This window comes from Pollicipes pollicipes, unplaced genomic scaffold (genome assembly GCF_011947565.3).
Source record: "Pollicipes pollicipes isolate AB1234 unplaced genomic scaffold, Ppol_2.1 Scaffold_4219;HRSCAF=4965_pilon_pilon_pilon, whole genome shotgun sequence".
Lineage (NCBI taxonomy): Eukaryota > Metazoa > Arthropoda > Thecostraca > Pollicipedomorpha > Pollicipedidae > Pollicipes > Pollicipes pollicipes.
This window is the reverse complement of record NW_023596448.1, coordinates 26212861-26225325: the sequence shown is the minus strand read 5'-3', so window position 1 is coordinate 26225325 and position 12465 is coordinate 26212861. Positions and strand designations below refer to the sequence as shown.

Below are 12465 nucleotides of genomic sequence, written 5' to 3'. Positions count from 1 at the left end.
CTTCATCTAGCGGGTCGATATGCGGTTTCTATCGCTTTTCAGGGTTTTAGCTAGCATACCAATGGCTAGTACTCTGGCGGCTTCGGCCGCCGGGAAAACCGTGGTGTGGAATCCACAGGTATTTGAATATAAGTTCTCAATTTCGCTCCACGAGTCATTTAGTCGTAAACATCGATGCGATTGATGTTCGCAATATATTAAGATGGCTACCAGTTTCATCTCGTCTTACAAAATAGCGAAAATGCTGCGCAGTATCAACAGGTCCGACTAGCTTTTCACTGCCGCGGACATTTTTTAGGTTGACCATGAGGGGCGTATAGGGATAGAGTGTCAAAACAGCAAACTGGATTTTCCTCTCCATGGTTTCAAAATCAGCCACAGAACGACATATGATGCCACGCAATGAGAGTGTCCGGCTGGCCGCAGACGCCAGCCCACTCCAAAATTCGGTGCAGATACCGTGCGGACCTCAGCCTGCGGGCAAACACAGCGCGTTACCCCTCTCGAAGCCGGGCCTGGCACGGCCATTGGTATAAGCTGTCGACAAATGTATCCAGGCGAAATATTTAGCGAGCAGTTGTGGTGCAGCATGCATTGCGAGAGTCACATAAACAAAAACCTTACATCAAAGCCTGACGGTTCGGGAACACGTGATCGGGAACACGTGTTCAGCGGTTCAGACGGCATGTCGGAAACGTTCCATTTTTGTGAAATCCTGTTCGATTGTCAAAGAATAAATAAATGAATCAACGTCTCCTAAAAGAAGCTTGTGAGCGTCGCTGAACTGAATCTTATGATAACCATTTGACCACATTCTGGACATGTCTGAGTCCAAGTCTAAAAAAGATTATCAAACTTCTTGGACTCGAAACAATATCCGGGTGGTAGACGGCAACAGACTTCTAAATCATCACAGATATTAAGTTGTTTGAAAGAACTTGGGATGCTCAGGAACCTCATAAATAGCAGGCATGCTCCAAGATACCTCGCTCTGGTTTTTTTATTAGAGCCCTTTCGACCATAAATGTTCATTTCAGGATTATGGAATGAAGGATAATGATTAACGGTGGGGCAGACTTGCATGTGCCTGGGGGGCCAACCGCCGAGCTTTAACCCACGCGGGCGCACTGGGTTAAAGCTCGGTCGGGGTCCCCCTTCCCACGGGGCCCTCGGCCCACTCATGGCTGACGCATGCAGCCTGCCCCAGACAAGCGGGGTGTCGCGAGGAGGCAGGATGAAGCAAGATAGAGGATAAGAGGGACGGATGACCTCGCTCTGAATGATGATGACAATACTACGTTGCTAGTCGTATTGAAGGGCCGCAGTTGGGTTATAGTACGGCAAGTATGAATTTGCTATTTGCTCAGGACTTTTATTTGTCTGTTGCTGCTGCGTTCAATAAAACCGAACACAACAGTATTTCGGACACAAAAGTCATACGAGCGCGTTCTTTCAGCCCTGTTAATAAGAAAACCAGCACAATCGGTGCACAGTGCATCTGGTAACGCCATCTGTTGGTAAAAGTCAGAACTATCGATGCACGTCTACTGCACCATGCCGACGGGCAGGGTCTAAAAAAACGACATATGATATAGACACACAACATCTCCGAAACGGCTCGTCCGATCGCCTTGAAACCTCCACCAATCGATTCCATGCAATAAGGTGAGACATGGGGTGGTAAAATTGAGACCTGACCTGAGGTCAAACACCTCGAAAAGGCAAATGCAAAGTTTTACATGCAAATGCGGACTGCTCAGATCTCAAGACCTACTGCACCGATCGCTGTGAAACCTTCACTTTTGGATGCCCCATACCTGATTCCCTGTTGCAACTCCAAATTTAATAAATTTGGATCGGGCCAGGAGTCGTGAAATGTCACAAATTCCAAAATTCATCTTGGCAGACGACTTATAGCTCAGAACCTTCCAAACCGATCACTGTCACACCCTCACCGTTGGATGCCCCATATCTGATTCCCTCTTGCAGCCCCAAATTTGAGTATCCTAGGTCAGGTCAAACGTCATCAAACTTCACAAAGTCCAAAATTCTTACCTGCACACAACGCGTTGAAGAACTCTTGCTCCGATCGTCTCTAAACTTTCACCACTCGATGGGACGCACCGAGCAGTTGTAATGTTTATCATAAAGCTATACGTTTTCGTTATTTTTGTTTTATCAAAGCTTGTGGGCATTTCTATTATTTTTGCGGTCGTGCACATCACAGCATTAACACTTCTCAATATTGTGTGCGCTAATGCAAGGGCACTAGCGCAAACTGCTAATGCAGACTTGTTTTTGTGAGTAAGGACATAAAAAGTACGTTGTGCAAGACATATTTCATTCAACACATTCGGGACAGTCCTAATCGTCCAATCAGGCACTGACACGGCGGCGCACAACACGCACAGCGGAGCTCAAAGTTCCTGTTGACTACAGCAGTGACGTCATTTCCGTCAATTTTCCTCTTGTTTGCGTGTGGAACTTGTACCTCCGTGAAAAGCCATGCAAAGAGTGCTGGAAGCCTGTCCCCAAGAAGGATCCTGAGGTCATTTATCTGTCACAGCAGGACACTGACCAAGCCAGTCCATTTCGGCACAGGCTCAGTTCAATTCGGCGGACTTTTGAATGACGCTGAGTCAGCAACCAGCAAAAGACTGCTGAGGAGGCATGCACATGATCACGACAAAACGGTATTCGCAAGCCACACACATTGACCAGCTACGCACCATCACGTGTTCCATGGCCAAGGTTCTGTTAATCGTGGCGACACCATGCACAATGCAGCGCGCGATTTTCAGCACAACACCTCCGCTGAGGGAAATATAACCTCATAAGGCCGGCCAGCCTAACTATGCTGCACTTCTTCTTGGAACAAACGCGAAAGGAAAAGACAATTATAAATGGCGTCATACTTGCAGCTTCAACAGAGGATTAGGGTAAATGGCGTATTGAATGGTAAGGTACGGCGGCTATAGGCGTGTTAGATTCTCATCTACAAGTTGTCCGCAAGCAAAAATTTTGGACTTTGTGAAATTTGACGACTTTTGGCCTGACCTAGGATCACCAAAATTGGGACCTCAAAAGAGAATCAGGCATGGGGCGTTAAGTGATGAAGGTTTCACAGCTATCGGTACAGTAGGCTCTGATATATGAGTTGTCTGCATTTGCATGCAAAATTTTGCCTTCGCGCTTTCGAGCTGTTTGACCTCAGCTCAGGCCTCGATATTGCGCCCCGTGATTCATCTCATTGCATGAAATTGATTGGCGGAGATGTCAAGGCGATCGGATGAGCCGTTTCAGAGAACTTGCGTGTCTGTGTAATATGCCGGTTTTTTTACCCATCCCATGCCGACACACCAAAAGCACCAATAGCCCGTCTTAGCTGGCAAACATGTTCCAGTTAAGCACACCAAGAGACTCGGAGGCGTTTTATGCCCACACTCCGAGCGTCTACGAACTCACAGCCAGCTCTGGCGGCGATGCAGCGTGGCGAGCTGCGCATTGCAGTCTTCGTAGCCCGCGCGACATTGGCCATATGGCTAACATTGGACGGCGGCGAGCGGACGGACAAAAACGATAGCGTTTCTTAAAGGAATATCTTTGAAAGATTTGAGGTGTCAATTCCTGAGTCTAGAGGGTAATCGGGAAGAATTTCTCACACCTATAATTTTTGGATGTGTGATAGGAACGGACTAGCTTTCACAGCACCGAGGACCGCCGCGTGAAGCTTACCACCGGGAGAACACTGTCTCAGAAAGGTCGAGACCCACTGCATTTAGGAACTCGCCTTGTCTACACCGCATCGTACGATTATGATAATGCAGCAACGGAGTGGGAGATGTCGTCACTCCGACAGCGGCGATGATCCAGTACTGGGTGTCTTTCGGGTAGAAGTGCTGGTCCAACATCGGTGTACGATAGGTGGGCTGTGAACTTGGCTGCTATGTTTGGCGCCGAGGGTAACATAGCTACCACTTGTGTCTCTATATGACCCTCGTCTGGGGTACCAGGGCGGAAAACTTTGATCAGTGGATGTATTTTATTCTCGACGTGAAAGGAATGAAAATACTTGCTGTACAGAATAACGAGAGTAGTCGTATAACGATAGGTCGCTTCCGCGAAAGAAAGAAAGCGAATATCTTTTGGACATTGTTTTTGAAGCCGTAAAGGCTTGTCGTCCACTTACTATTTTAATACCTAACGAACACTGAGAAGGCTGCAAGATATCATTCCTGATGCAAGAGAAGGGCAAAGCGCTGAACTTGAAATGGGCAAAGATCAACACAGGAGAAAAGACCGACAATGGAGAAAGATCGATGGTGAGACCTACCGGAAACTGTCCTGTTTCCCGGCTCGATTCCGTTCACAAGGTATCTGACAAGGCAGATGCCTTGTCCGTTGACAATGCAGACAAGGCATCCCCGCCCGAACAGGGACTCGAACCCTGGACCGTTAGGTTAAAAGCCTAACGCTCTACCAGCGTAGCGCTGACGAGGTACGCCTGTCAAAACCCCGCCCGAACAGGGACTCGAACCCTGGACCGTTAGGTTAAAAGCCTAACGCTCTACCAACTGAGCTATCCGGGCCTCTTGCGGCTTAATTTGGGCCCTCCTACTTTGCCAGTAGCCAACATAAAACACGTACTCGCAGAATGGAAAGAGCCCATCTCCAGGATCGTGTCGAAATTCACACTAACGCATGTGTGATGTATTTACCACCTATTTGTCCATAACTATGCGTTCGATTCCGTTCAAACATCAACTATACCTAAAGGGTTGCAACTTCACTATTTCAAGTCTGCATGCCATCGATTGACCGCCCGTCGCCACTACCGAGTGTTTTAAACAAAACGTCGGTAAGCGCATGTGCTGTGATCGCCGACCATTAGCGGTATTTCATTCATCTCCCGTGCATTCATTCATTACGGACGGCAGACGGGCGCCACGGTAACAATCAGAATGCATTATTGCGCCCTCTGGATTGTAAATTTCACTGGATTTATTTTTCAATTAATTCGGAGAGCAACGTCTCCCTGCTAAAAGATGCAACATGTCACTAACTTGGCCAAGTGACATTCTGCACAGCTGGGTGAAATGATTCGTGAACATGTCTATATGCAATCGAGAAATGCTACTACGGGAAACAACATCTACAACACTTTCATGAGATGTGATTTGGAATTGCTACAGTGTTACAAAAGCATCGCAGCAGCCTTACTAGGTTGTAATTGAAATGTAGTAAATCTGGCGCTGGCAGCGAAGACGGCATGGTTTTCTGGAAGCGTTTGGAATGTACAACAAAACTCAACTGCGATAGATACTTTGATAGCAGATATTTTGATAGCAGCATTTACAAGCTGATGCATGGTAGTTACAGCCGTAACCATTTGATAATTTCATACGATAATTACGTGCCGCTGCAACTTGCGGTCTCATGTGCTGGGCACGCAAGGCTATGTGGCAAGGGACCTGTGTAAGCTATACGAATATTTGACTCAGTTTTAGGAATCAGTGTTTTCATTACCTTACGCAGTTCTTTTTTGTAAACAGTATATCCTCCCCATTATGCATATTTACGTGGTGCCAGCACATCGGTTTGGCATGTTGTCGAAATATCAACTCAACTATATCTCCATATGTTGGTTTTTCTTCGAAGAATAAGGCTAATACTACTGTTGTATCTATGTTGAAATAATATGTTCCTCTTTAATACACTGAATAACTTACGAAAGTGGATAGGGATTCACTCAATGGTATCAGCCAGTATAAATTGCTTTGCCGACTTGGCACATGTTATACATAGTAATTGTTTCTTCTCCGACAAACTGTGTGCAATAGACATGTATATGTGACGAATTATTATCTCCGTGCTTCTCACCGAGCGAAGAAACAAGAGCCTCCACGATTGAGAGCCATTTTACGGCCCTCTTCGGCAGTAACAGCTGGCACATCTCCAAATCCTCCTCAATAATGGCCCAGCGAAGCGGCAGGATGTCAGACCCTCCTGGTCGGCTGGCCGCGTACTCCACTACTAATCCTCGTTCACCTGATACAGGGATAAAAGGGTGTCTTTTCTGAGGTCAACGACATTTAGAACAGCCCATATTGTCGCCTGCAGCTAAAGCTATCAGAAACCGTTGCAATACAATCATAGTAGCGCCAAAAAACGCAAAATAGAGGCAAATAAAATTTAATGCACCATAGACATCATATTCTTTTTCGTTATATGAGCTTCATCTGCAATACAACGAATTAAAAAAAGCTGGCCATGCCAAACATTCCGTTGATTAGGGTGAGAACTTTTTTGACAGGTATCATTTTTTGGAAACTGTTTTTGAAGCCGTGAAGGCTTGCCGTATCTTTTGCCCTTTGATATCGATACAAAACCAAAATAAGCTGCAAGATACCATTCCCGATGCAAAACGCGGGCAAAGCGTGAAAGTCGTGCGAATCTCACATATCTACTTACGCCTTATTTATGAGCTCACATGCTTGCTCACAATTTACAAACTTCCATGCACCTTACTCCCTTATTTCTTTACTCCCCACTAGCTCGCTGACGCCCAACGCCAGTTGGTGATCTTAGAAACAGCAATTTCAAAGCAACCCCGGTACAAAATGTCCTGCTGACGGGGAGTGCCAGCTAAAACAACGCCCGAACAGGGACTCGAACCCTGGACCGTTAGGTTAAAAGCCTAACGCTCTACCAACTGAGCTAAGGCTGGGGGAACGTTCGCCTGGGACCCGGGGGGAACTTCACTCAGCGCGGGGAACTCGAGAGGAAGAGAATATGGGCAGCCGAGTGGCGGAAAGGAGCTTTTCATTGGAATACTGACGCCTCCAGGAGACCGTTGTGTTATTGACGTCCTCCGGTATGCAGCAGTTTTCTCAATACGGAATAGTTCCCCAGCGGTTTAGCCTCTTGTCATCGAAATTGCGTCGTCGAAGTCTCCAAATTTGGCTACGTTTCTGTGCAAAATGCAGTCCCCCCACCAATCAGCGGCCGGCTTTTGGTCACGCGACGTGACGGGCCTCTCCAGGAAACGGTAGACCTCTATGACCCTCAAGCCGTGATCTGAAGTTTGCTGGGTCTTACCGGTAGATCTTGGAATAATGCTATGGGCCTACAAAGGCAAACTGAAGTTTCATCTTCAGAAAACGCACTTCTACCGTCCCCTGACGTCACGCCGATGTGTGCCGTTTGGCTGCCGTTCGCGGTACAATCGTACCCGACTGCACCAGTTATGGCCTTTGTGTCCCGCATTTAATAAGTGGCTTTGGATCGGCAGGCGTTTCGATCGCCCAGGTTCGAGTGTCTTCCCCGTCTTTGTTGTGATCCAGGGTAGTGATTGTTGCGTGCACGCGCGGAAAGTTAGCTGGGGCGATTGGCTTAGCCTGCATATGATTCGCAAGGAACAATCAATGACGTCTTTTCACCAATTCCCTTAATCCCTGGATAAGTGAGTAGATGCCTGGGAGCGTAGGTACCAAGCGACTTAGCTGCTACACATTAGCAAAGATTACAGGCTGGGGTGTTATTTGCTCCCGTGTGAGGAGCCTGGCCTCTGCAATGTTCACTTGCCTCCGCCTTTGTTCATTTGGGGATACCAATGGGCAATTCACTGTTGCTGAAACCTTGCAAAACTGAGGGATGGGCCTACAATGAAATGAGTTGAAAAATTTTACGAGTCACCACAAAATTGCCATCTTTGGACATCAAGTGATGGTGATAAATGCTACACCGGGAAACCAATTTTGCATGAATTATGCAAAGGTAAAAGCATCGTTCAACAAAAGATGGTGTGTGTATATTTACTTCTCCACGTACCGACCTGACCAGGGACTGTGCAGGATGTAGCCTATGGCAAATGACCTGGTGAAATAGCAGGTGAATGCATAACTGTGGTAGGTTGCAGAAATTTTGATGGTTTGGTGGGATGGTGAGTTTCTTGTTAGGAAACAAATATATTATGGCTTTTGGTAAAGCATGAAAGCAAATTATTGATGAGGTATGTTTATGCTGTTGCATTCACGACCAGAGGGTGATGGTTCCGATTCGGTCCACGGTTTTTCCATCCGTTTTTTTTTTTTTGCTTCCGTCCTCTGTTTCGAGAGATTAGACCAAACCTTGCACAGAAACACATTTATTTGTGCATTCATTTAGGGAAGTTTTGTTAATATTTCACCATTCAGCCCAACGCAACTTACTTTGCATACGTTGCTGTTACCCACGCCAAACCTTGATTGGAATCAACCAACAAGCGGGCAAAACCGACCAGGTATAGGAAATGAGTATTGTCGAACGCTTCATGCAATTGATTCGTGCGTGTGGAAGTGTAGACTTACGGGACTGTATATTTAACACCTGCAGTTTTCAGCTGGATTTTCCGGATGAATTAACATTGTAAAAATTGGCAGTACCTGCTTATCCGTTCAGAAGTCAAGTTCGGAATTGCTCACTTAAAAGTCTCCTGATCAGGAACCGAAGAACTCTTCCGTTCCATTCCGAGGTACTTAGCGGCTGCCACTCTGGCGATACGGGAGTCGGGCCCCCTGGTCGATCTGACGGATCACAGAGGGATGAATGATACGCCGGTCCCCTCCTTGATGCAGCAGGCCGTCTGACCAGGGCATATGACCACGGATCAACGATGCCCCAACAGGATCTCTTACCGGCGCAGGGTGCCAATTACTGGCTCAGGGGTCCTAGTTCGGCTTATCGGGCCCCTGGTCGAAACGGGGCGTAGGGCATTTCGTTCGGTGCTGCTGTCTTGGACCCTTGTTAGGCATCCTGGGCCTCTGACCGACACAGAGGCTTCATTGTTCCGGGGCCCCGAACAATGCACCAAGCTATATGAGTGATCTTTGCAGGCTCCGGTTATCTCTATTTGTGAAACGGACATCACGGCCCAGATCGACACGGAAACGATTTTTTGGTGTTGATGGTCTCTGGCTGCCATTCCGGACCTCGAAGTTATAAGGGGATCTCGATCAGCCCAATGTACTTTCTGACTGGCATTTGAGGGCCCAGCCCTGCGGTCGGTCCTCAAAATTGGTTTAATATTGTTTTATATTGTTTCCCCTGATCTTGTTTTTGAGCTTCCTTTCATGCAGTCTAATAGGGTCCTTGATCATGGTCCAGAGGGGTACTTGGCGCACTCTCCTGGACATAAAGGAGGATCGCGTGATCCTGTAGCCCACTTGCATGCTCTCCTGATCGTGGGGCTGCCAGATCTTTTCCGATTAAAAAATTTGGGACATTTTATGTGAGCCCATGGAGGGTAGTGTTTCTTGAAATGCAGATTGCCTGGCCCCAAATCAAGGTCAAATGTTCCTTTGCCGGGGGCCGGCCCAGGATTTTGTACAGGATGAGACATGGACATACGTTGTCCCTGGAGTGTTGTGCTCCGCAAAAACAAAGGTTCTGCGCACTTAGCAGCACTCCTGGAATGTGGAGCCTGTCAAAAATGAAGGCTATCGAGCCTCCGAAATGAGGCTTATGTGGATGCACGAAAAACTCGGAGAGGTTTGGATGCATCTTTGGCGAAGTGGTCGATTAAAAGGTTTTGCCATGCACACTGAATGTGGTACTCCTGGCAGCTGATGTCAATCACTCCCCCCCCCCCCCCCAGATAAAGGTTATTTGGAACCTTTCCTGAAATAAGGTGCTAGTGCTGCTTCGAGGAATGAACCGATCCTTGATGTGGTCAAAGGAGAGGCACCAGACAATGGTGCTGCTGGAGTTGGTGCTTGAAATAATCAGCGTTTTTTTTCCTTTGTGGCGCTCAGGAATATGCTACCGGTGAAAAAAAACGTCCGTGGCGTTCTCAAAAGGAAATTTTGGTGCCTCTCCGCTACAACATTTTGGTGCCGTTTCCACACGAAGGCCTCATACATGACCCCAGGAAGGGCTGACGGCATGCCCCACACTCGTGAGCCGTCCCTGAATCTTAACACAGTGCATGGGGTTTTTCTACCCGGCACCCTAATTGCCATCAGGGGTACAATTTCGCATTTACATATACTATGGCACAAAGGGATTGTAAATGAATTGAACGTGACTCGTCTTGTGGTGCGACCGTGGGCTATTCTGAATTTGATATTCTTGCTATCGTGCAGCTTAGTTTTCACTGAGTGCAGCAAGACATTGAACAGCAAGATAAGCTGTTATGTCTTTTTATGTTACATTTAAACACACACACACAAGCATGTATATATATATATATATATATATATATATATATATATATATAACAAAACCATTTTTACGGCAAAATGGGACAGCTTGAGGCATCACCGAGGTATTACTGCACTATACTGGATAATGAAATGCACGTTTGATTGCTGTAGGTCGCTGCACTTAATGCATAAGCAAGCATTTTTGCTTCCATGAGAATCGGATGACCTACAGCCCTTGCGTGATATATTCCTTGCAACATGTACATCATGGAGAGCATGAGTGAGTTTCAGATCTCGATTTACGTAAACTTTAAGTTTCAACTGCATGTCGGCAAGTTGTTTTCGGTACAAAAAGCTTGACCTCATGCCTTCGTTTCAAGCAGTGACCTGAAAGACTTGATCTCACCAAAAGGTAAATAGAAATTTCGAATAACTGACCTCAAATGTCTATCCAACAAATTTCTGAAATAATATAGCTCAGTACTCTCAGCGAGAAGAAACCAGCATGCCGGCACGGGGCAAGATATACGCAGAATAATCTTGCACCATATCAGTGAGGTAGCAGGCTTTACTCAGAACAAAACGTGTCTCAGCACACGTCTCATGCTCACAAAACAACGAAAAATAAGTCACGTCCATACGCCACGACACCTTGACCTCACGTCCTTTTGTGTTCATTGTCCATTTATGTTGATTTCATATCACGGATAATATTGGGGCCACAGGAAAGGATTGAGAGTGGAAGAAAACTTCTTTTTTCAGGACGTTTCTGTAATTTGTAAATGTGAAATACAAGCGGGTCATTTTTAAGGTGGAATTGACCAGCCTCACAGTTAAGACACCGATCTTGTAATACTTATGGCCCAGTCACCCGCCTACGTGCTTATTTTAATACTCAATGTCGATTAAAACCGCTCAGCAGCAGCTGGCGCCGCGAACGTTTGCCGCCATGAAGTCATAAACGATTAGGGCCGGATAGCACAGCCGCAATTCCCCCGCGCACGATGCAGCCCGCGCGCGGCATCCCCGGCTTTCCTCCCGACTGCCACTGCGCCAGCTGTTGTGACGTCACAGATCTACCGGCGGCGCTTCTAAAGTTGGAATAAATCTTCAGGCAATGCTGAGCGGGCGGGAGTATTCCAGGCGCGGAAGACGGTAGACGCGCGAGACGCGCGCTGATTGGTCGAGGCATCTTCAGAATTGCCGGTCGGACGGGAGCCCGTGATAAGGCTAAGGCTGGGGAACGTTCGACCGGGAACCGGGGGGAACTTCACTCAGCGCGGGGAACTCGAGAGGAAGAGAATATGGGCAGCCGAGTGGCGGAAAGAAGCTTTTCATTGGCATGCTGACGCCTCCAAGAGACCGTTGTGTTATTGACGTCCTCCGGTATGCAGCAGTTTTCTCAATACGGAATAGTTCCCCAGCGGTTTAGCCTCTTGTCATCGAAATTGCGTCGTCGAAGTCTCCAAATTTGGCTACGTTTCTGTGCAAAATGCAGTCCCCCCACCAATCAGCGGCCGGCTTTTGGTCACGCGACGTGACGGGCCTCTCCAGGAAACGGTAGACCTCTATGACCCTCAAGCCGTGAGCTGAAGTTTGCAGGGTCTTACCGGTAGATCTTGGAATAATGCTATGGGCCTACAAAGGCAAACTGAAGTTTCATGTTCAGAAAACGCACTTCTACCGTCCCCTGACGTCACGCCGATGTGTGCCGTTTGGCTGCCGTTCGCGGTACAATCGTACCCGACTGCACCAGTTATGGCCTTTGTGTCCCGCATTTAATAAGTGGCTTTGGATCGGCAGGCGTTTCTATCGCCCAGGTTCGAGTGTCTTCCCCGTCTTCGTTGTGATCCAGGGTAGTGATTGTTGCGTGCACGCGCGGAAAGTTAGCTGGGGCGATTGGCTTAGCCTGCATATGATTCGCAAGGAACAATCAATGACGTCTTTTCACCAATTCCCTTAATCCCTGGATAAGTGAGTAGATGCCTGGGAGCGTAGGCACCAAGCGACTTAGCTGCTACACATTAGCAAAGATTACAGGCTGGGGTGTTATTTGCTCCCGTGTGAGGAGCCTGGCCTCTGCAATGTTCACTTGCCTCCGCCTTTGTTCATTTGGGGATACCAATGGGCAATTCACTGTTGCTGAAACCTTGCAAAACTGAGGGATGGGCCTACAATGAAATGAGTTGAAAAATTTTACGAGTCATCACAAAATTGCCATCTTTGGACATCAAGTGATGGTGATAAATGCCACACCGGGAAACCAATTTTGCATGAATTATGC

At 47.3% G+C, this 12465-nt stretch overlaps 2 non-coding genes across 2 annotated transcripts; both read right to left on the bottom strand.

Annotated features, from left to right (window-relative positions):
- Nucleotides 1–4516: 4516 nt before the first annotated feature.
- TRNAK-UUU (transfer RNA lysine (anticodon UUU)) lies at nt 4517–4589 on the bottom strand. The gene has a single exon. It is a non-coding gene; the product is annotated as a tRNA-Lys (tRNA).
- Nucleotides 4590–6654: 2065 nt separating this feature from the next.
- Nucleotides 6655–6724, bottom strand: TRNAK-UUU (transfer RNA lysine (anticodon UUU)). The gene has a single exon. It is a non-coding gene; the product is annotated as a tRNA-Lys (tRNA).
- Nucleotides 6725–12465: the final 5741 nt, after the last annotated feature.